The sequence below is a fragment of the Suncus etruscus genome, chromosome 4 (genome assembly GCF_024139225.1).
Source record: "Suncus etruscus isolate mSunEtr1 chromosome 4, mSunEtr1.pri.cur, whole genome shotgun sequence".
Classification (NCBI taxonomy): Eukaryota; Metazoa; Chordata; class Mammalia; order Eulipotyphla; family Soricidae; genus Suncus; species Suncus etruscus.
In genome coordinates, this window is record NC_064851.1 from 44,201,138 (window position 1) to 44,224,712 (window position 23,575).

The window sequence follows — 23,575 nt, forward strand, 5'->3', positions numbered from 1 at the left end:
ACTTGTCAAAATAAAATTTATTATTATAAAAAATAATAACAGAAACTATTTTGCTAATTTTTTGTGTGTATATTTAAGAGATTGGGCATCTGTCCCCTGAGCTCTGATCTGTTGAAAACCAGAGAAAAACGTTCATGAAATAATGGGGGGGGGGCGGTGCTTATTAACTAATTAAAAAGCCCAGTGATATTTTCTAAAGAGAGATATATGCTTTAGGCCTGGATTGATCAAATTTATCCTGTAAGATTCTGTGATCAGAACCTGATGTTTGTTTTGCTTTGTATTTGCTTGCATCCAGAGATATTCAGGGCTCACTCTTGGCTCTTTGCTCAGTACTCACTTCTGAGGACTCACTCACTTAGGGACCACCATATGGGTTGCTGGGGATGGACCTGGGTCAGCCACATTCAAGTGCCTTACCTACTGTGTACTATGCTTTGGTTTCCTAAGGTCTGCTTTTCTACACTTTTCAATCTCTGAAAACGTTGCTGTGGGGCTCTGCAACCTCAACTGAAGCAAACATTCTTTTGTTATGTTTTTGGGCTACATTGGTGGTGCTCAGGGCTTACTTTATTTGTTGTTTTTTTGTTTGTTTGTTTGTTTGTTTTTTTTGGGTCACACCCAGCAGCACTCAGGGGTTACTCCTGACTCTGCACTCAGAAATCGCTCCTGGCAGAAAAGGGGCACCATATGGGATGCTGGGATTCGAACCATCGTCTGTCCTGGTTGGGCTGAGTGTAAGGCAAATGCCCTACTGCTGTGCTATCTCTCCAGCCCCATCAGGGCTTATTTCTGAATCTGTGCTCAGGAATCATCCCTGGTAGGCTCAGGGGACCATACAGAGTGCCAGGAATCAAGGCAAATTCTTACCCATTGTACTCCAGCCCCTAAAGCTTTTCTTTTCTCTCTCTCTCTCTCTCTCTCTCTCTCTCTCTCTCTCTCTCTCTCTCTCTCTCTCTCTTTCTCTTCTTTCTTTCTCTCTTTCTCTCTTTCTCTCTTTCTCTCTTTCTCTTTCTTTCTCTCTTTCTTTCTCTCTTTCTTTCTTTCTTTCTTTCTTTCTTTCTTTCTTTCTTTCTTTCTTTCTTTCTTTCTTTCTTTCTTTTCTTTCTTTCTTTTCTTTCTTTCTTTCTTTCTTTCTTTCTTTCTTTCTTTCTTTCTTTCTTTCTTTCTTTCTTTCTTTCTTTCTTTCTTTCTTTCTTTCTTTCTTTCTTTCTTTCTTTCTTTCTTTCTTTTCCTTCCTTCCTTCCTTCCTTCCTTCCTTCCTTCCTTCCTTCCTTCCTTCCTTCCTTCTTTCCTTCCTTTGCTTCCTTCCTTCCTTTTTTTTTTTTTTTGAAAGCTGAATACTTTAATCCACTCCACTATGTCCTGGATGACCCCTTTAGCATGGGGACGACCACATGGTCTGGGGGAGGCATCTGTTATCTCTGTGCCTTTTTTGGGGGTCACACCCGGCAGCACTCAGGGTTACTCCTGGCTCTATGCTCAGAAATTGCTCCCGGGGCCAGAGAGATAGCATGGAGGTAGGGTGTTTGCCTTTCATGCAGAAGGTCATTGGTTCGAATCCTGGTGTCCCATATGGTCCCCCGAGCCTGCCAGGAGCGATTTCTGAGCGTGGAGCCAGGAGTAACCCCTTAGCACTGACGGGTGTGACCAAAAGAAAAAAAAAGAAAAGAAGGAAGGAAGGAAGGAAGGAAGGAAGGAAGGAAGGAAGGAAGGAAGGAAGGAAGGAAGGAAGGAAGGAAGGAAGGAAGGAAGGAAGGAAGGAAGGAAGGAAGGAAGGAAGAGAAAGGAATTGCTTCTAGTAGGCTCGCGAGACCATATGAAATGCCAGGATTCGGACCACCATCCTTCTGCATGAAAGGCAAATGCCCTACCTCAATGCCATCTCTCCGGCCCCCTCTCTGAGCCTCTTAATGCTGAGCTGGCATTCTGGAGGGCAGAGGACCCAGTTGTGCTGGTACTGGATACATATCTATGGATCTGTGGGACTTAGACATCCTTCCTGCCTCCACTGCCCATTTTGTGCTTGGCCTTTCCCCTGGGAGGCAAAGAGGGGTTTTGCCCTCAAGAATAGGAGTTTCAGGCCATAGATATGGCTCAAATGGTAGAGCTTGAGCCCTGCAGCCTGCGGTTCCCTGAGCATTGCTAAGGGTATTCCTGATGACCCTAGAGCTCTGCTGGCTGTAAAACAAACAAACAAACAAAAAACAAAACAGGGGCTGGAGCTGTGGTGCAAGCGATTAGCATCTGCCTTGAGCATGCTAGCCTAGGACAGACCGCGGTTCAATCTCCTGGCGTTCCATATGGCCCCCCAAGATGTGATGATAAAAAAATATCTCCCCCAAACCAGGAGCGATTTCTGAGCACATAGCTAGGAGTAAACCCTGAGCATCAGCGGGTGTGGCCGAAAAAAAAAATCAAACATGACATTCAGAACAGAAATTCCTCAGTCATCTGTCTTTCTCCTCAGGAACACACCTGAGTGATGATCCTCACAAGGAGGGAACCCTTTGCCCAAGGACTGACAAAGAAGTCAAACTTTTCCTGGAGTTTGATGGGAAGGGCAGAAGATGGAGCCACGGGCCCGGAGAGATAGCACAGCGGTATTTGCCTTGCCAGCAGCCGATCCAGGACCTAAGGTGGTTGGTTCGAATCCTGGTGTCCCATATGGTCCCCCCGTGCTTGCCAGGAGCTATTTCTGAGCAGACAGCCAGGAGTAACCCCGGAGCACCGCTGGGTGTGCCCCCCCCAAAAAAAAGAAGATGGAGCCACGTTTGGGGTCTCCTGGGTTCCACAACCCAGCTTGTTTTTGACACCTCCCTCTGCCCAGAAAGACACTGGCCTGTTTGCAGAGATTTCTAGTATTTTTAATTTCCACCTTCCCAGCTGACCTGCCTAGGGGGAAGGCCCCAGTGTTCTTCTAGAGATCCAGGAGAGCAGTGAGATGGATCAGGATTGCTCATACTGTCCTGAGTGTGACTCTACAGCGAGCAAGTGCAGCTGAATACATATCATAAATGGGATGTTTGCCAAATGCTGTGAAGATGTGCAATCCATTTACAAATAAGAAATTGAGGTGTACAAATGGAATGGACCTTGCCTCAGTTCATTAGTGCCTCAATGATAGAGACAGCAGTGTGGCCCCTGTATCTCACCATCCAACAGACCATGTGGAGAGGGGAGGCAGAAAGATCAGTGTAGAGGGGGCATCTAAACCTGTGGGACCCTTTCCTATCACCACTGTGTTTTTTTGCCTCCCAAAGACCAGGTCTGGCTCAGTGCTGCTACCTTCCCACAAGTCTTTCTCTCTCTTTCTGACTTTTGAGTCACACACGGCAGCGCTCAGGGTTTACTCCTGGCTCTCTGCTCAGAAATCGCTTCTGGCAGGCTCAGGGGACCCTATGGGATGCTGGGAATCAAACCGAGCTCTATCCAGTATTGACCACGTGCAAGGAAGCTTTTTCTGGAGGGAAAAGGCAGAAGGGCAGAAGATGGAGCCACGTTTGGGATCTCCTGGGTTTCACATGAATCAGACAAGTCTGTCATGTTCTGCAACCAGCTTGTTTTTGACACCTCCCTCTGCCCAGAAAGACACTGACCTGTTTGCAGACACCTAACGCTCCAGCCCCAAGTTGGTGCTAACACTCCAGCCCCAAGTTGCATCTCTCAGCACCCACCACAGGCTTCATTTCCTTAGAGATAGGTCTCACAGGGGAGGCCCATGACCAACCACCTTTTCACAGCAAAGGTAGAAAGAAAGACATGAGATCAAGGAAGAGAACAGTCCAAGACATGAGCAGGCAGATGCAGAGCTGGGTGGGGTCTGCTCTTTGCTGTGCTCTCCTCTCTGTGCACTCAGGACCCATCACCTCTCGAAATCTCTTCTCCTTGCTCAGGAGCTCTTGATTTCAGGAGATTCTCCAGTGCAAATTGCTCGAGGGCAACTCATTCTTACCCTCTCATTCTTTGTCATCCCCTAACACTCAACCATTCTCAGCCTCCTGTTCACAGGGCCAGCCAGGGTTGAAGATGGAGTGATATAGTCATTTGTCAAGAGTGATTCCTTACTTTCCATCTCCATTTCCCCTCAGAGTTTTTGGAGTCTGTAGAATCTCAGAGATAATAGAGCCTGAGAGGTCACGGCCACTTCCTGACTTCATCACCTTCTCCAGAACCCAGCTAAGGGCCCTTGAGAGCAGGTGTCACGAGGTGTGTAGAAGTCACAGTTGCATTTTTTAATTGCGCAAAGCAGATGTGGATTAAGGCTTAAAGTCATTGTTCCACTCCAGAAGGACAGGCTGCACCTGGAAAGGAATGCCTTTTCTCTTCACCAGAAATCCTGAGAGCCCAGCAATTCACTCCCTACCTCCCCATTCACCTAATCACCCCACTTATTCTCAGGATTGCTTGAATCACTATAGAAAACTCAGAACTAGGTCCTGTAGAAGGTGTTACTGTGAGATAAGGAGATCCTACAGTTCTATTGGTGGCCAAGAGATAGCACTAGAGGTAGGACAATTGCCTTGTATGTGGTTGGCTGAATCCCAATTTGATCCCTGACACCACCTGAACACTACTAGGGGTCTCTTCTGAGAAGGGCCAGGAAAGCCTTTTAATGCTGCAGGGTATGGCCCAGCCCCCACTTTAATTATTGAGCTGTCACAGCACTGGCTACCATTGATGTATAATATGCACATAAATAACTCCATTTTAACCATATCGACCATTTGCATTTTATTTTGGGGTTACACCTGGCAATGTATGGGATGCTGGAGTACAAACCCAAGATGAGAAATGTGCAAGGTAAGTGCCTTAATCTTTGTGCTATCTATTTGGCCCCCTATTCTAAATTTGTGGGAGAGGAAACAGAATAGAGATGTAAAGTATCTTGCCTAAGGCCATGATACTAGTATGAATAATAGGTTAGGAGTTAAAGTCAACTTCCATATAAAGATAAAACTTACCAGGAGAGGGAATCTGAGGATATTGGTGGTGGGCAACACGCATTGATGAAGGTTGCTGTACAATCATGAACAAGTTTATCTGTGAAAAAATAAAAGAAAAAGAAAACCTGTATTGTGAATAACATTGTAACTTTGGCGTTTAAATTTAAAAAGAAAAGTTATTAGACTGGGACCAGAGTGATAATACAGTGTGGAGGGCACTTACCTTGCGTGTGGCTGACTCACATTTGATCCCTGGCATACGTATAGTTTTCTGAAATTGTCAGGAGTGATTCCCTGAACACAGAGCCAGGTATAAGTTCAGATCATCTCCTGGTGTGTCCACTTCCAACACCCCCTCAAAAAAAAGATATCAGGTGAGAGAATCTGTGAGGAAAATAAGAGAGCAATAAGGATATAGGATTTTTCAAGGGTGAAGTGAGGGGTGGTGGTGGAAAATGTTATAAACTCGCTTGTGTGGTTGAGCAACTTGGTGAACAATCTAAAAAGAGTCGTACTGTATACTTTCAGTAGATGAATCAGAAGGTATATAAATTATATCTCAATGTTGCTATAACTCTTTGGGGACACATCCAGCTCAGAGGACCTGCCTGTTCCTGATGGGCTTGGGGAAACGGGTGGATGGTGGGGATCAAACCTAGGTCGACTGTGTGCAAAGCAAATGCCCTATCTGATACTATCACTCCTGCCATAGTAGCTATAAATTATTTTTTTAAAATGAAGTGAAATCAAAGCCTGCTCCAACTTCTAATCTCTGCAACAGGAAGGTCTTCATGTCCTTTCTTGAGTTTCTGTGCTAAGTTCTGGGAAAAGTAAAAATATAAGGACTATATTCTGGCTTCTGAGTTCAATGGCTGAGAGAATAGAATCATTTGGAAGTTAGGGTACATGGGGTTAGGGTTAGGTAGCATGGGAGAGGGGTGGTAGGACATGTGTGGAAACAGAATGGGCATTCACTTAGGCAGAAAGGTATTATAGATGGAAGGAGACTGGGGCCAAAAGGCAGAGTCCTTGAAGTGGATGCCCTCTCCAGGAATTTTTATGACCTGCAGTTCTGCTGGTATCCACATTGGGCCTGGAGATGGGGGGAAAGGGCATGGGAGGAGATGATGGGGGAATGGATGAATTGCCATGGAGTCCATGTGAGTCCTCTTTCTGGGCCCTCTTACTATGCAGATTGTGGTTTTTTAATATTTTCCATATGTCACAAAAATTGGAAGACTCTGTCTGATCTCCCAGAACAGCCAGAAATTTTAGAGGCAATTGATGATATATGTGGACAGTCTGGCTCCTCTGAGAAAGGATTCAACTGTGTCTCTTAAAGTGATTTAATCCTGAATCTCCGGCTGGAATGAATAGAAAATGCAAACTTTTCTTCCTTGTTTAAGGATTTTGCTTTCTTTGATAGCTTAAAAACAATCATGCAGAAGAAAAACATATTTTAACAAATAGATCTTGTTGAAAAGTGTAGATGCTTTGACAAATTCAAAAGCCAACGAAGTCACACACTTCCTTGTCAATTTTTGCTTCCAGCTGGCTAGCATTTAAAATAATATTCTAAGGAGGTTTAACACTCCTGATTACATTGTTTGATTATTGCACTTTCTAGATAATGGTTTTTCAAAATTGTATCTTGCAGCTAAAAATTAAATAGCGACTTCTGGGTATGCATGACATTCTTTAATAAAATGAGACCCAATATAATATTCTCAGAGGCTGAGCAGTAATATAGAAGAGATTTACTGTAGTCCAAATGAGTGAGATCACTGATCCTATAGGATTCTTATTATTTTCTCAAGTGAAACTCTAGAGAATGCTGGGAATGCTCCGTTCACATCTGCTAGGATCCTACATGGGCTTTCCCTTCTCACATGGTTAGTTAAAGAATTTTGTCTATGGGCTAGAAAATGCTTTCTAAGAGAAAGCTGTGGTCAAAATTATTTTTCATGGCCACTATAAAAAATGAACTTCTGATTCTCAGGGCAGCAGCACTATTCTTCTTGGTACTATCCTGGTGGATACAAGTTAATTATACATTTGTCAAGGCCCATAGAATGTACAGCACTAAGAATCAGTCTAATGTACATTAGGGACTCTGGGCGATGATGATGTGTCAATGTAGGTTCAGCAGTTGCAACAAGTGGGTTGCTTTTATGGGAGAGTTTGATGCTGGGGGATGCTGTACATTTGTGGGGCAGTGGCTATACAGACACTAAACTTACTGCCTAATTTTACTGCTAATCTAAAAGAAATGTCCCCTGAGAAGCACAGATTCTATGCAGCCTATCCCACCGAGGCAGGCAGCAGTGCCCACCTGCCCAGACCTCCAATTGTAGATCAATCCTTCCTGCTTTGCTACAGCTTTCACCTTGTGTACCCCTGGACTTGTTTCTGGCTTGTCCCTCAAGATGTGGAGAATCTGTCCATGACCAGGCTATTGGAACTAGCTTTCATTTACTGTTAATCTATTTCTTGGATGGGGACAATACCCAGGAGTGTTCAGGGGTTACTTCTGACGGTGCTCAGAGGATCATATGGGATGCTTTGGATGGGACTTGGGTCAGTCACATACGAGGCGAATACCCCACTCTTTGGACTATCTCTCTGGTTCCCATTGCTGTCATTGTTTGATCTGGTTACACTGCAAGGACCTTAGCTCAAATCCACCCTTAAAGTAGAGCCTATTTGAAGAGGCGTCAGATATGGTTGTGCACAATATTAGGTCTAATTGATCTTTTCTATTGGGGATATTTAGTGAGAAAGGCATTACAAATTTTCTGGAAAGCAGGACATTGGCTACATTCCCAGAGGTAAAGTGTTCTGAGTGATTGACTCAGAATGCTTATATATAGGCCAATGCTTATATATCAGAAAAGAGGATTGAAGTTCCAGAAGAAAAAGTTCATGAAGTATTTGCTGCAACTTATTTCCTGGGCTCATTTACTCCCTAGATTAAGTTACAGACCATGACCAGATCTCCTTTGCTTAACCAATGAGAATTATCCCTCATTCACTCAAAGATCAAAATGAGTGTCACTGACTCTGACATTTCAGAGTCTTTTTCCAGGCACAAATATGACAAGTGGAGGAATTGGTGTTGTTTTACATTTTAGAATTCAGACCTGAAGATGTCTTACTTACCCATGGGACTGCATGAACACCAATGGCTTTTGTTGTAGACTGTAAGAAGAACACTTCCATAGGTTGCTACTGGAAAGATGCATATCTAGAAGCAAACATTGATCTAAGAAGTAATCCACACATACACACAAGGTGAAAAAAATGAATTCAGGAATTCCAACATGTAAACCTTCAGCCCCTAAGAAGTAGCAAGCTCTTTGGGAAATCCAGAAACACAAGAGAGCATTTTCCTGAAAAATCAAGTATTTATTCGGAAGGAAGAGACCACACCCAGAGATGAGATTAGGGGCTCTAAACACCAATCCAAGGAGCTGCATTCAAAGATATTTCCAACCAATGAGTAACAAGGCATATACTGAGTGGGATGGGATCTGATTAATCCCACATCTCCGGGCCGGAGAGATAGCATGGAGGTAAGGCGTTTGCCTTTCATGCAGGAGGTCATCGGTTCGAATCCCGGCGTCCCATATGGTCCCCCGTGCCTGCCAGGAGCAATTTCTGAGCCTGGAGCCAGGAATAACCCCTGAGCACTGCCGGGTGTGACCCAAAAACCACAAAAAAAAAAAAAAATCCCACATCTCCCCGCTAATTAACTTTATAGAACATAAATGCTGAAATATGAGGTAAAATAAAGTAATACACATCCCGAGGGAAAGTGAATTTACTAGGGGGAGAATGACAACTCTAAAAGATAAAGGGGATGGCATAATTTTGCATAGGCACAGCGAAAGTTGAAAAAATAGAAAAAAAAAACTTTTGTCTTAAAACCAACAGGGTGTCCCCACTAGCCATGAAGTTCCTGCCATACAACCAACTATAGGCTCCAATTTGTCTAACTCCAAAGTCTTTTCTTCAAGGTCTCAGGAAGGGTTTTCCTCAATCATAGTTTTTGCTGTCAGATTTTAGTAATTGGAGATATTGGTGTTAGCACACATCCTATGTCAAAGTCAGGATGTCCTGAGGCGTCTCTTGGTTTCATCTCACTGTTATGTGGCAAGGCAGTGAAATCTTTCTACAGAACATGTGATTGCTAATTTCCAAGCTGTAGTCAAGCTAGCATGTTGATGCACCCCAGGGCAAAGTATGTGCCAAGGCAGTTCCAGTCATTCTTGGATGATCTCCAATTTTCCTAGACCAATCTGCCTTTTTAGTTTCACTGACAGGCTCAGGAAAGCCTGCACTATCTGTCCTTACTCTGTCCTTACTACACCTTTGCCAGGTGGTGTAATAATAATAATAACAATGACTGTTCTGGCAGGCAACTTGCTCTCCATAGGAAGCTGAAGATTACCAGAGTACACATGTTTCACCCTCAGCCCGATTTGGATTATTTCATGTGCATTCCTGATTCAGACTCATTTACCTGAGGTTGGAGATACAATGCATGGCATGATTTTGCAACTAGTGCTTGAATAGCAACTCAAGACCCAGAGACCCTAGAGGACTTCATGACAGTGAGTTATTTGACCCTTGCTGGATAATCACCATCACAGTCTCTTTGAACTGGACTGAGTATGCAGTGCACTTCACTGGAATATCAGTGCACATAGCCCCTATTCTGAAAGAGGCAGGCAGGATAGAAACACTCAGTAAAGGGGAGAACTGAAGACTCTGGGCAGTATTTCAGATGTTGACGTCTACCATCTTTCTTCTACCAGAGGGGAAGCTTTTTGCAAGGACCGTGGTCCCCCAACCTGTAGTTTATTGATGAGACTACAACAACCACCACAGAACGTGGAAATGTAGAACCCACTACCAGCTGAAGCCCAATTGAGAAGCTGCTTTCAGAATTTCTGGTACCTGGGCGATCTCCAAAAATTTTAACTATCTTATAGGTTAATCTCCTGACCCTATTTGCATCGGTTATTATATTGCTTGTTAAACTGTGATTTATCTTTATGGATTTTAATAGCTACTGTTTTGTTCTATGTCCCACAGCAAACTGAAAATTTTATATCCCACTTTAGTGGTTTTAATATTAGTTTCACAATTCCAGGGAAATGCATAATATTGCTAGAATTTTAAAAGTTCTCAGCTATCCTAGTGAATGTTTCCCAATTGCTCTGATATTTGATTGTATATGTTTTTGGTTTTTGGGCCACACCCAGCAGTGCTCAGGGGTTACTCCTGGCTGTCTGCTCAGAAATAGCTCCTGGCAGGCACGGGGGACCATATGGGACACCGGGATTCGAACCAACCACCTTTGGTCCTGGATCAGCTGCTTGCAAGGCAAACGCCGCTGTGCTATCTCTCCGGGCCCTGATTGTATATGTTATGTAGCAACTTATTCTCAAATTATAGCTGCAAAAATGTTCTAATGTTGTTGTCCACAGAAGTGTATTGAAAAAGGAATGTAGATACTATAGACACTTATTACAGTGCTCATTATAAGAATGTTTAGCAAACTTATTTTCAAACTGTGTGTATGTATATATATATATATATTTGCAGAAATGTTCTTGTGATTTGTTTAGAGAAGTCTCTAATGTTCTAGACTTGTAGAAGTCTTGCTCATACTCCATTGCATTTTTTGTATTATCAGAACAGTTTCTTACCAAACAAAGATACTGTTCTATATGTGTTCCTTTCCCTAACAAATAAGGCTTTTCTGTGGCTGTGGGCATATGGGCAATTCAGTGTCAAAGAATCTCTGGCTTAACAACTGAAGACATAAGAATCTGGGGCCAGGGAAATAGTACAGTGTTAATAGTACATTTACCTTTCACACAGCTAACCCTGGTTTAATCCCCAGCACTGCATACGATCCCCTAGCACTGCCTGTAATTAGCTGCATGTGACTCCAAACTAAAACAAAACTAAATAATGACATTATGGAGATGGAAAAGAAAATTTGTGGGAAGGATTGAAAATTACTTTTAGTTTCAGATCTTCCCCCATTGTAAAACCACCCCACCTGCCATATCTTCAACCCCAGATAAATGCGTCTGAATCAGGGTCACACAAGAAATATTAAACCACGCTGAGGGTGAAACGCGTGTAGTCTGGTAATCTTCTATTTCTTATGGAGAGCGAGTTGCCTACCAGAACGGTCATTTTTATTGAGTACAGAGACCACCCTGTTAGGGCTCAAGGGACAGACAATATGGTGTGCTGGAGATCAAAGCTAGGTTGGTTGCTTATAAGGCTAGCACTCTACAGCTGAACTATCTCTCTGGACTCAATATCTAAACTATTTTTAAAACTTATGAAACAACACAAAAAATTGAAAAACGGGAAGAATATTGAAATAAAGAGTTCTACAAAGAAGATTTACAAACAGCCAAGAGGGATATGACAAGATGTTCATCAAAACCACCAGATATTCAATTCATACCAGTTGGAATGGCTTTAATCCTATGTCCAAGAAACATGATAGACAGGTTCCAATGAGAAGATATTGCCTGTACATTCTTGGTAGGAGTGTAAATGGGAGTGAGGGGCTCCTCAAAAAAATTGAAAATAGAAGTTTCATACCTATTTATCTCATTTTGGGCTTTAACCTGAAAAACCCCAGCCCACTTATTGGAACATCCCTGTGTTTAGTGTAGTATTATTTACAGTAGCCAAGAGTTGGAACTACCCTACTTACATATCAACTGAAAAATCAATGAGTTATAGGTGCACAATGAAATTCTAGTCACCTGTTAAAAAGAAAAAAGAAGGGCCGGCAAGGTGGCGCTAGAGGTAAGGTGTCTGCCTTACAAGCGCTAGCCAAGGAAGGACTGCGGTTTGATCCCCTGGCGTCCCATATGGTCCCCCCAAGCCAGGGGCAATTTCTGAGCTCTTAGCCAGGAGTAACCCCTGAGCATCAAATGGGTATGACCCGAAAAACCAAAAAAAAAAAAAAAAAAAAAAAAAGAAAGAAAGAAAGAACGTGTTCATTGGGAGAACAGTTAATCAATCTTAGAAGCCTAGAAAAAGGAGAGAATTGAGTACATATACTTTTGGAGGAACTTTGCACACAAGCAAAGTACCTTGATTGGCAAAGCAATTGAAACTGGATCCCCAAATGAAGTCGTTACATGTGTTTTTACTGCCTCTTTACCTCAACCCACTAAGTTCAAACACTTTTAGAACACATTTACTTCCACAAACTAAGTTGTCTTTTTGGGGGGTGTTTGTTTATTTTTGGTCACACTTGGCAGCGCTCAGGGGTTACTCCTGGCTCTGTGCTCAGAAATCACTTCTGCACTTAGAAATCGATCCTGGCAGGCACGGTGGTGGTGGGGCACCATATGGGATGCTGGGATTCGAACCAACGTCTGTCCTGGATTGGCTGCATGCAAGGCAAACACCCTACTACTGTGCTATCTCTCCACCTGACCCAAAACTAAGTTTTTAAATAGAGGATGGAGTCAGTTGAATTCCAGTCTTCTAGCCTTTTAGTTCCAGTTATGTTGTCAGAGAGAGTATTATTCTTTTGTGGGGAGATGGGTTTTTGGTTCACACCGGTGGCGCTCACCAATTACTCTTGGCTCTGCACTCAGAAATCACTCCTGGCAGGCACAGAGGGTGGGGAGGGGGGAAAACTATATGGGATGGCGAAATTCCAACCACCGTCTGTCCTGGATTGGCTGCCTGCAAGACAAATACCCTATCGCTGTGCTAACTCTCAGGGTCCAATTAAAAATATTTTTATTCAAATAATTGTGGCTTATAAAGTTATTGATAGTTGAGTTTTAGGCATACAGTATTTCTACACCAACCCCACCGCCTGCTTCAATTCCCATCACCAGTGCTCCCATATTCCATCATCCCCCACTTCCTAACTAACCTCACCCATACCATCCTCCTGTCACCTTGGTGGGCACATTATAGTTCAGCAGTTTCAGCTAGATCTCATGTTTTATTGTTGTCTGTTTTGACTATATTAGCTATACCACTCTTCCACATCCTCAATATAACCAAAACCCAGATCCATTCCCTCATTACTTCCCTTTCTCACCTTCCCACCTTGGTTTCTTTTCTTCTCTGCCCTTTTCCTCTCTAGGCTCTGAACACCCACAATTTCAATATAACGACATTTGGAAGGCAAATAACTTGCCAGATCTTATGAGCAATTTTAAGAGATTATTATATACTCCACATGAAGTATATATAAAAGCTAAATCATTGAAGCATATGTCCTCAAAATCTTGCAAAGACTGGGGCCAATAAAGGTTGACAACTAACTCTTTTTTATTGATACAAAGAATATCAAGGCTGACTAGTTCAGAACATGAGTTTTAAATGAAAGCTGAAAAAAATCTGGAGACACAGCCTACCTAAAAATTTGGGATATGAGAAATCTCCTCCAGAAATCTTATAGGATAAGAAATCACAGCTCAACCATCTATAATAGAGCAAATTAAGTGAGAAATCATGAGAATATTGTTTATAACTCTCAGGAAAGCACCATTGTGCCATCATGTATCTCTTCCATATATTTTGGCCATGGTGGCCAAATATCATCTGTAATTATATACTTATGGGCTTAATATCAGCATTTCAATTTAAATTCCAAGAAGAAATCAAGGTCTTGAGTTTTTTCTTCTGAAACAAAGTTTTTGTAAATTATCTTTATTTAAGCATCATGACTATAAACATTTTTAGTTGGGTTTCAGTCATAAAAGTACATCCCCCTTCAACAGTGCAACCTTTTTGCCACCTATGCCCTCCATCTCCCCTCCCCATGCCCGCCTATTTTTGAGACAGACATTCTATTTCTCTCATTGTCATAATAGTTCTTGGTGTTATTTCTCTAACTGCATTCAGCAATCTTGTGGTAATCTTTATATTGTGTGCTGGTCCTTCCAAACCTCATCTCTATTGTCTCTGGGTATTATTACCACAATGTCTCTTTTCTTTAAATCTCACAGGTGAGACTATTCTCTCTCCCTCTGGCTCATTTAACTCAGCATAATAGTTTCCATATCCATCCATGTATAGGAAAATTTCATGATTCCATTTTTCGTGATGGCTGCATAGTATTCCACTGTGTATATGTATTGTAGTTTCTTTAGCCACTCATCTGTTGTCGGACATCTGGATTGTTTCTACTTCAGTGTCTGATAAAAGTATAGTGTTTAGTAAATATTAGATGAATGGATGATATACTATACAATGTCTTTACCTTTATGCCTTTACAATGAACCATGAATCTGTAGAGTATCAGGCATATTAACAATTTGAGTATTACTTGTGAAAAGATAAAAGGGAGGATGAAGGACAGAAGGACAAAAGGAAGGGAGGAAGGAAGGCAGGAAGAGAAGAGGGAAGGAAAGAAGGGAGGAAAAGAGGGATGAAGATGAGGGAGACGTTGCCCTATAAACTCAGAGAAGTTGGGCATGAGGTTTCCTGATTAATTTCATCAAAGGAAAAACTCTCCTTCAGTTAGCAAAAGATATGAAAAATAAACAGAATGCCATTTAATTTAATTTTAGCTACAAAAGAAGTGACTAACGAGGCATTTCTGTATTTGGGTAAGAGAAGGATATTTTAAGTGTTAGCTGGAAATGGCTTTAGTTACTTTGGTGACTGTTATAGTCTTGTGAGAATAATCTCCTCTTAATAAGGACAATTACTTAGATTTATTACTCCTCTGTGGTCTTGTTAAAGATCTAAGAAGAATCCTATTTAAATGAAAAGAACAATAGGAGCTTTTAAACAAGGAGTCAGGTTTAATTAAAACCTGGACATAAGATTAGTGCCTCGGTGACTGGTTGGAAAACTGGGTCAAAAAAGAAAAAGAAGAGTGAATAAACAGTGTTAATTACTTTGGGGGAAAATATCATTTTAAAAAGTGTAAGTACACCCCCTTTTATTGAGGATGGCCTTTTAGAACCTAGTCCTACTTCATTTGAAAAATATCCTTTAGACTTGAGATAATGTATTGATCACCTGCTGTGGTGCTCAATCCAAAAGACAAAACTGGAATGACCGATGAATCTCACTGTAATTGCATACAATGATATTTAAAAAGCACTTTGTAACATTCTCAGTGAGGAGCAGGACTTAGAGAACTCCCTAACAAATGCATTACCCCAGACAGCCCCATCCCTAAGCAGTTCAGGTGTCTTCCTGTTTGAGTAAGCATATCAAGAGCTATTTGAAAATTTCAAAAGTTCTGGTCCTAGAGAAATGTCATTAAAAACCATTGATGTCCTATTAATTCATCAAACAAAAACAGAGAATTAAACAATGCAGTATGCTTCAGATGGATATTCACTGCACAAAGAGAACATCTCTTGTGTCTTATGTTTCCATGTTGGAGTGTTGCATGTAAATGCAGCTGTCTGCTGTTTGTGGAATATTCTACTCAAAATAAATAACCAACAGTCATTTAGATGCATTTTGGGTGACGACGGCATTTGGGAAATCATGTCATCTAACCTAAGACAGAGGTATTTCCACAGTAAATTATATTATTGAAAACAATGAAGGCGTCAGCATGACTAGGCTAGGGGTGGGAGTGTGGTTTGGAGGGGCGCTTTCTTGGCTTACAGGGGTCTGCTCAGATTTTATGTCACCCTAGTGGTCAACAAATGTCATACCAAGAACAGATGAGCACTAAATGAATCTCTTCTTGTGATGATTATAACAAGACTGTAAAATGGAAAACAGTAAATATAACTCATCCTTATTAAGATTTGCTGGTATTTGTTTCCATCTAGGGCCCCTAACAAGAGAGTAAACAATACTTGGTCTCCTGTGATTGCTAATTAAAATGCAATAAATTATGGAATCAATTTAAATTCTGGATCAGTTCTACAGTGGGTTCAACAAACCTCCTAAATTTTATTTTCCCTTTGGGGCCTCTTTTCAGAACCCTGAGGTTGTGTATGTCTGCATGTTCACACACAGTGCTTCTCTTTTGTCTGATTTTTTAATCTTAATTTTTCTTAAACTTGTCTTTAAAACAGTATGGAATTTCAGAGGTTGAGAGCCACATCTCTAAAATATTTAGGTGCAGTATAGATGCATGGTTATGAAAAAATTATGTAGATATAATATCTTAAGCCAGTTATAATTTCACATTAAACTATAAAATTGGAGCACTAAAGGAATAATGCTTTATATATAATAATAATGCTTTATATAGCATATATAGCTATAGCTAGTAGAAGATCTATACTATATCTATATTTTCTCTATACAATGATATATAGATTAGCTTTTCTCAGTCAGGATCTTATGGCTCCACTGTGGACTCCCAAGATATTCCAAGGGGGCCACAGCACAAAACCAATTGGTTAACCAACTATAGGGGAAGGGGCCTATGGGTGGACTAGTATTGATATATATACTATATACTATGCTGGTATTGGTATATACACTATATTCCTTCAAAACATTATACAATAAAATTCTTTTAATTTTCTATAATTATATGTAATATAATTATGATAATATCTGACTACATAATATAGATTACTAAGTAATAATTACTAATAATCACATATAATTGTATTTTATATGAATGTATTATATATAAAATATATATTACATAATATAAAGATATTCTATATATTATGTTCATGTATCTGTAGTTTTGTTTAGAAATTATTTTATGGGGCCGGCGAGGTGGTGCTAGAGGTAAGGTGTCTGCCTTGCAAGCGCTAGCCAAGGAAGGACCGCGGTTATATCCCCCGGCGTCCCATATGGTCCCCCCAAGCCAGGGGCAATTTCTGAGCGCTTTAGCCAGGAGTAACCCCTGAGCGTCAAACGGGTGTGGCCCAAAAACCAAAAAAAGAAAAAGAAAGAAAAAGAAAGAAATTATTTTATCTCTAGTAGACTGCAATAAAGGAAAATATTCTATAAAAAAGTTCCTTCTTGGAAAAGCAATACTGAGGTGGTATTGATCTTGTTCAAACAAAGAGGAGGCTCTTCCTGTCTGTGCCAGGCGACGCCCAGGCTGTGCCTCCAGGATGACCAAGTGGGAGACGGCTGCACCTGCAGTGGCAGAGACGCCCGACATCAAGCTCTTCGGCAAGTGGAGCACCGACGATGTGTAGATAAATGACATTTCCTTGCAGGATTACATAGCTGTGAAGGAGAAGTATGCCAAATACTTGCCCCACAGTGCAGGGCGCTATGCTGCCAAGCACTTCCGCAAAGCACAGTGCCCCATCGTGGAGCGCCTCACCAACTCTATGATGATGCATGCCCGCAACTATGGAAAGAAGCTCATGACTGTCCGCATTGTCAAGCATGGCTTCGAGATCATCCATCTGCTTACTGGGGAGAACCCTCTGCAGGTCCTGGTGAACGCCATTATCAACAGTGGCCCCAGGGAAGATTCAACCCGAATTGGAAGAGCTGGGACTGTGAGGAGACAGGCTGTGGATGTGTCCCCATTGCGCAGAATGAATCAGGCCATCTGGCTCTTGTGATTGGGTGCCCGTGAGGCTGCCTTCCAGACCATCGAGACCATTGCTGAGTGCCTGGCTGACGAGCTCATCAATGAAGCCAAGGGTTCTTCCAATTCCTATGCTATCAAGAAGGATGAGCTGGAGCGTGTGGCCAAATCCAACCATTGACTTGCAGGCTTGCTGTTTCAATAAACTTGTCTGCCTTTTAGGACAAAGAAAAAAAAAAAACAAAAAACAGAGAGGACACAGACTGGAATTTGTTATCTCTTAAAACACTATCTCTAACTCTAGACCAGGATGCATGAGTGGAGACCTTGGAAATCTTTGCCAGAGGCAGTTGACTTTCATCAGGGAAGGAAAGATAGTGAAGAGGTGTATGTTTGTGTATGCATACCTGAATAGTATGTACTTTGACTCCAGCCAGAACACCATTCACTTAGAATGCCTGTCTGGGGGCTGGAGCTATAGCACAGTGAGTAGAGAGCATTTGCCTTGCATGCAGCTGACCCAGGTAAAATCCCTGGCATTCCATGTTTTTTCAAGTCTGCCAAGAGTGATTTCTGAGAGCAGAGCCAGAAGTAACCCCCAAGTGCTGTCAGGTGTGTGAGGTGTGGCCCAGAAACAAACAAACAACAACAAAAGGCCTTCTGAACTCAGTGTGAGATTTTTCCAGAGAACACCACAATTGATATTAGAGCAGATGCTCAACACCAGGCTACTCTCCTGCTGTGCAGAATACATAGAGGTCTATTCTGCCTCCTTCAGACAGAAAACATCAGCAATTTGGTCTCCTGCTAATTGAAAAGATGTGCTTGACACAGACAGGCTATCCTCCCAGCAGTGAGTCAACTGTAACTCAAGAAAATTATCACCTACTGCATTAGAATGTGAGACAGTACATATCAAACTTGTATTGATTATTTGTAAAGCAAATGATATTTTAAGGTACAAATGAATGTTTTATCTCTTTAAAAGGCATAATAATGTAGGGCAGAATTTTCCAGTGGAGGGAATATGGTTCCTCTGTTGGTCCCCAGAATATTTCAAGTAGACCACAGGGGAAAATTACATACATGGGGGAGGTCATAGTGCAAGATTAGGCTGCCAATTGATAGGACAGGTAGTCACAAGAAGGAAACAAGGTGGAAAGAAACCACTGTGGGGTAAAGGTTAGAAAATGGATGTAGGAGAATAAATAAAGAACAAAAGAGATGAATACATATAAGTGTCTTTGTTTTTTGTGGATGGGGCCACATCCAGTAGTAATCAGGGGCTACTTTTAGTTTGACCATGACAGGTCAGAGATAGAACCCAGGCTTCCCAAATGCAAACAGGTGTTCCAGTCTCTTGAATTATCTTTTAGTTCCCTCAAGCCTGTTTTGTCTTTTATTAAAGTGTATTCTTTAGGAGTAATTGTGTATTTATTATCTATTTGTCTAAGCCTACTTTTGGGGTCTATCATAGAGTCCAAACAAATCCCTGTTTTCTTTTTTTTACATAATGCCATACTATCTAAAATGTATTCAACAAATAGTAGGTGAAATTACTTATTTTATTCCCCCTCACCAAACTTTGTTTCTGTTGTGATGATCCCCAGTTTCCCATGCAGTTGCAGTGCTTAAACCATTTGGCTATGGGCTGATTTGGGCATATGACACCATACATATGGAGCTGTTCAGATGCTCAGCAGGGGACTTGGCTACCAAGGTGCTCGCACACAAGAATTGCCTTGCTGGCCATGGTGCTTGCTTTTTGAAAAAAAATTTTTAATCTTTTTTTGTTTTGTTTTTGTATCACAGCTGGTGATTCTTAGGGGTTCTTCCTGTTTCTGCACTCAGGAAGTACACAAGAAAGTACTCCTGGCAGTGCACAGGGAACCAGGGTTGCCAGGGATTGAACCCAGGTTGTCTATGTGCAAGGCACCCTACCTGCTATACTATCAGTTCTGGCTCCTGGTTGCAAATCTTTAATTGTGGTGCTCCTGGGATTGGCACGTTTCTATTGGAATGCTCACACACCTGTGTACTGGAGATCTCACTCTGTTGTAGCATTGGGATGGGGGAGATTCCCAATAGCACATTTATGAGAACTACAGTAGAAGCGTGAGGGAGGCACCAGACATTAAATTCATGACCTTGCTCTTTAAAAACAGGCACTCTTAGCCACTCATCCACACTCCCAGGTTCAGTTAAAATATTTAACATTGGGGCCGGGCGGTGGCGCTGGAGGTAAGGTGCCTGCCTTGCCTGCGCTAGCCTAGGACGGACCGCGGTTCGATCCCCCGGCGTCCCATATGGTCCCCCAAGAAGCCAGGAGCAACTTCTGAGCGCATAGCCAGGAGTAACCCCTGAGCGTCACAGGGTGTGGCCCAAAAACCAAAAAAAAAAAAAAATTTAACATTGATTTTTATTCTACTTATTTTATTTTATATTAGTGCTATACACTGGTGTTCAAGGCACAAACTGGGCATGGGGGACCATTTAGTGTGCCAGGGAATCTAACTTGAAATCTAAGCACATGCAAGGTAAATCCTTTATCCTTTGTATAATCTTTTGGCTCTCTATTAACTTTGCTTTTATATCATTTTACTGTTTTTTGTATGGAAACCCTCTAAGAGTAATCTGCTGTTATGTTTAACACCACAAGCATTAAGGAGTCTCCCCTCCATCCCATTGTAGTTGTTGCTGTTGTTGCAGTATCCAGGGGTCAGATACCTTGTTGTGCTGTTGTTGGAGATTCCACACTTGTGGTACCTAGGAAGCCAATAGCATTTTTTTCTGGGATAGAATTAAATACTCAGCATTGTAGGGAGATAAAACAATTCCCAGCCTTGGATCAACATGTCCATGTTACTTTTGTTTGTTTGTTTTTGGGCCACACCCAGTGGAGCTCAGGGATTACTCCTGGCTCTTTGATCAGCAGTTGCTCCTGGAAGGATTGGGGGACCATATGGGATACTGGGGATAGAACCCAGGTCAGCCCTAGGTTGACCATGTGCAAGGCAAACACCCTACCGCTGTGCTATCGCTCTGGCCCCAATTTTCTTAAAAGAACAGAAAGATTTTAAAAAGATATCACTTTAGCAAAAGGAAGATGGTCTCCTGGAAAACACATTCTTCCCGCCTCCCCCCCCCCCCTGTTCTCCTGTGCAGACACACCCACACAGAGTACACATAAATATATGCAGAATTTAGTGACCATCTTTTTAAAAGTGCCTGAAGTTAGGAGAGAACAGTTTCATGAGAGAAAGATCACAGTAGTTAATACAAGAGGTGTTGCATTTCGCCCTTAGGATGGGCTTGGGTGGAAAAGGATGGAGGCTTTTATTCTTAGGCCATGGCCACGTGGCTTCATCCCCCATCAACCGGCAGGTCTGGGATCCAGGAAAGCGACGAGTATTGAACTCACTCACAGGCAGGCTTCAGGAAGCATCAACTTTATTCATGCCCTGTCTACCACAGGTGTGGCCTATATCATAACCTTTTAAGCATTCAGCCATTCTTAGCTAGCCCTGCATCTTAACTCCTTTCAGCCGTCTTCCCTTTGACTTCCATGCTGGCAAAAGACAAAAAGGGCTAATCCCCTCTGATTAAAGCCTTATCTACCTTTTCCAAGACCCCTCCCAGGAAATGGGCGGGGTCTTGCTGGTAAGGTCAAGTTACCTAGGAAGAATGGAGGGATGAGGCTTCAGAGGCATCCTTGGAGAGCAGTCCTCTGGCAGAAGTGGGGTGCTGTCTGCATGGCAAGATGACTTAAGTTTGTGCTTTTAGTTGGAAGAAAATGAAAAAAAACAAAAACAAGACACACATGCACACAACCCACCCAGAAACAAACCCAGAACCTTGCAATCACTTGTTCCTCAACTGTTAAATGCACTGTTAATAAACACTTAACAGTGATTTCTTTCCTTCTACTCTGAAATTTCTGACAGCCTCATGGCAGAGCTGTAAACAACAGTTGTAAAAGATTGGCTCCCTGGAGAGTCCACAGGCCTCTAAAGGAATTTTTTCCTCTTAATTGCCTATATATAATTCCCCTTTCCTTATTTTTTATTGTTGGTTCAATGTCTCTTAGGGCTCACAAACTTGGTTGTGGGTTGCTGGGATTGCACACTTGTTGTGGCATCTGGGATCTCTATCTGTCTCTCATGGGGGTCCCTCTGCCTTTCTTTGGCTCTCTGGACCCATCAAAGCATCTGGCGCGGCACCCTTAGCTAGTTTGCTAAGTACTTGCTAGCTTGCTTACTCCCTACTTAAGGGAAACAAAGACAATACAATGCCAAGGCCTTTCTGCAAACCTGAAGGTAAGGCATGTACACAAACAAGTTTTCAAAGTCTTGTCCCCAATGTCCTGCTGTGTTTCCGGGTTCCATCTTTAAGGTCCTGGTATTTTTCTTAAGTCAAGGCTGATTCACATCCTGGACTCCCAAAATATACCATCAGGTATATTTATATTCCTGATATATTTATATATATTCAGATCAAAGGCCTATATATATGGGTAGAAACCCAGTTTACCATTAGTACTCTATCCCACCATATTCCACCTCTAGAAATTGCTCCCCTCTATTTCTATGCCTTCGTTGTTTTTTTTAGATTACACATATCAATGAAATAACACAGAATTCATTTTGCTCTGCCTGGTTTACTTCACTTAGCATAATGCTATCCAGATGCACCTATGTTGCAGCAAATGGCAGGATTTTTTCTTTTTACGGCTGGATAATATTCTACTATATGTATTAGATGTATAATTTTGTGTATATATTCACTTTTATTTTAAGGTTTTGGTCCACAGCTGGCCAAGGTCAGGGGTTACTTCTGTAGCCCCTGTATTCAGGAATTATTCCTGTCAACAATACTTGGGGGACTATCTGGAATGCAAAGACTTGAGCCTGGATCAGCCATGTGTAAGGCAAGCACCCTATCCTCTGTACTATATCTCTAGCCCAACTCATTCCAACTCCAATTTACTCATTCATTTTTAGAAAGCTGGTTATTGTGAATAATGCTGTGATAACTATAGGAATGCAGATAAGTCTTGACTGATTTCATTTCCTTTGGGTATATTGGAAGTAAGATTGCTAGGTCATATAGTAGTATTAATTTTAATTTTCTGAGGCGCCTTCATGCAGTTTTCCATAATGCTTGTACCATTTTACATTTCTACCATAGTGCACCCAGTGTTCCTTTCTCCACATTCTTACCAGGACTCTCATCTTTTCAGTGAGATGAGACTATCAGGTCCAAGATGATCTCTCACGGTGGTTTTGATCTGAAGCTCTTTGATGATTAGTGCTGTTGAGTGCTTTTTGAGATACATGCCGGTGCTCTGTATACCCCTTTGGAAAGTATCTACTCAGGTCCTGTAGGGCTTTTTGTTCTTTCAAAATCTCATTATCTGTTAGTAAGTTTTGTTGGCTTTACCTTAAAAATATATCCTGGAATAGACTCCTTAGAATTTCCACTACCACACACTGGTTACAGACCATCCATTCTCATCTCTCCTGCAGTTATTTCCTAATTGTTCCTCCTCCCTCTCCTCTCCTCTTCAGACTATTCCCAGAGCACAGCCAGAATGCCCTTGCTAAATTTGACCTGTCATGTGACCTCTCAGAATAATTCCCTTCTGACTCCCCACTCTGCTCGAACAAAGTAGAGTCAGTAAAGACTAAACCAAAAGACCAGGCCACTCTGCTTCACAGTCTGGTCCCAGCCTGAGTGCCCTGCTTGTCCTTTAAGTGCTATGCTCACAATTCAGCTCTTGTATCAGTCCTCAGGGAACTACAGGGAGTGTCAACTTAGCCTTCCTTTAATCACTGTCTTCACCTATTAGAAAAGTTGTCCTCAGCATCTGGTCCATAGCCTGGCCTAGTGAACACCCAGAGATATTATTAAACTAATCAACACAATTTCTTCAGATTGAAAGTTGATTTCATGATTTTCCAGACCTCAGGTTACTCAGAATTCTGACTAACCCCTTTCTCTACTGTATTAATGAATGCCTCAACTCTTTTGGGGCTAGTGCTATGGGAAGACTAGAGATCTCCCCAAAGTTTGGATTACATCTGAGGTCTAAACTTTTGGAAGTTTTCTCTAAGAAGCCAACTCTCCATATGAT

The 23,575-nt window shown here is 41.9% G+C and overlaps 1 pseudogene; it reads left to right on the forward strand.

Moving 5' to 3' along the window:
- Positions 1-16,994: 16,994 nt before the first annotated feature.
- LOC126007044 (40S ribosomal protein S5-like) lies at positions 16,995-17,623 on the forward strand (annotated as a pseudogene).
- The last annotated feature ends 5,952 nt before the right edge of the window (positions 17,624-23,575 follow it).